The 1,411-nt window shown below is 49.8% G+C and overlaps 1 protein-coding gene and 1 long non-coding RNA gene across 3 annotated transcripts in view; one reads left to right on the top strand and one right to left on the bottom strand.

The window, feature by feature from the left end:
• The window catches only part of LOC118745779, an 11,409-nt gene that overhangs the window by 9,441 nt on the left and 557 nt on the right, over positions 1-1,411 (top strand). The gene's annotated exons all lie outside the window — the stretch shown is intronic.
• Positions 1-1,411, bottom strand: part of LOC118745778 (putative nuclease HARBI1) — a 13,121-nt gene that overhangs the window by 9,214 nt on the left and 2,496 nt on the right. The gene's annotated exons all lie outside the window — the stretch shown is intronic.

Here is a 1,411-nt window from a genome sequence, read left to right on the forward strand (position 1 = left end):
CCGTTATACAGGAGGAGATGTTTCTCCAGCGTTCGTTTGCTGCTTGTGTGGTGCTATTCCTGGCATGTAGCTTGAAAGTGGCCATTGGTATACCTACCATGTCCTTCCCCGGAAGGATGGGGGTGGTCGTCCCATTCCTCGCCAGTTCGTCAGCTTTGCAGTTGCCCTCAATATCTCGGTGTCCAGGCACCCACATGAGTTGTATTCTATAATGCTGGGCCATCTCGTTTAGAGATCTGCGGCATTCAGTGCGAGACTTTGTGTTGTCTACGCATGAGTCTAGAGATTTCAGGGCTGCTTGACTGTCAGAGAAGATAAAGACCTGTCTTTTCTCCTTGGATATACTTGCTAGATACCGAGTGGCCTCGTGGATGGCCAGCACCTCCGCCTGGTATACACTGCAATGGTCTGGAAGGCGAAAAAATGTTTTCAGTTCCAACTCCGGGGAGAAGACTCCTCCCCCGACCTTTCCGTCGAGTTTGAAGCCATAAGTGAACATATTTATAGCGTTGCGTATATGGTGAGGCCTGGTGTCCCAGTTCTTTCGAGTTGGTATGGTAATTATATAGATTTTGGTGAAGGTGTTTGATGGTATGCAGTAGTCTGTACTTGCAGGTATCGGTGTGGGCGCCCTTGTCCCTAGGATTGTCGAATGGCCTGATGGACTATAAGGCCAGAAGCCTGCCTCTCTAAGTCTTAAGGCTGCTATAGTGGCTATTTCCCGAGCTACCAGATCAAGCGGGGCAGATGTAGGACCGCGTTAAGAGCTTCGGTCGGGGAGGAACAAAGAGCTCCACTTATGCATAGCTCTGCACTCCTTTGTACCTTTGGAAGTTGCCTGAGCGCTGTTGTCTTATCGAGCGTAGGCCACCATACTAGGGTTCCGTAAAGCAGAATCGGAATGGTAGTGAAGATCCAGTGAACAATCTTAGGTGAGAAGCCCCACGATACACCGATCGCCTTTTTACATGTGAAAAGTGCTGTGGTGGCTTTCTTGATGCGTTCCATTGTGTTGTCATTCCAGAGCAGTTTGCTGTCAATAACTACTCTAAGATACCTTGCAGTGCGTTTAAATTCCAGGCGTGAGCCATCGAGTTTGGGTGGTATAAGAGCCGGTACTTTGTATCGCCTGGTAAAGAGGACTAGCTCTGTTTTAGCTGGGTTCACCTCAAGACCGATGTTTCTGGTCCAAGTAACGAGTGAGCCAAGAGCAGCTTCTATAAGATCACATAGAGTTTGAGGAAATTTTCCCTGTACGATAACCGCTACATCATCGGCGTATGCGACTACCCCATATCCATCCGCCTCCATGCTCAGGAGCAGTTGGTTCACCATCACTACCCATAGGGGAGAGAACACCCCCCTGCGGAGTGCCCCTACTAACAGACCTACGAGTCGTCTGCCTCCCCCC

Source organism: Rhagoletis pomonella, unplaced genomic scaffold (genome assembly GCF_013731165.1).
Source record: "Rhagoletis pomonella isolate Grant_MI unplaced genomic scaffold, Rhpom_1.0 Rhpom_scaffold_00009, whole genome shotgun sequence".
Classification (NCBI taxonomy): domain Eukaryota; kingdom Metazoa; phylum Arthropoda; class Insecta; order Diptera; family Tephritidae; genus Rhagoletis; species Rhagoletis pomonella.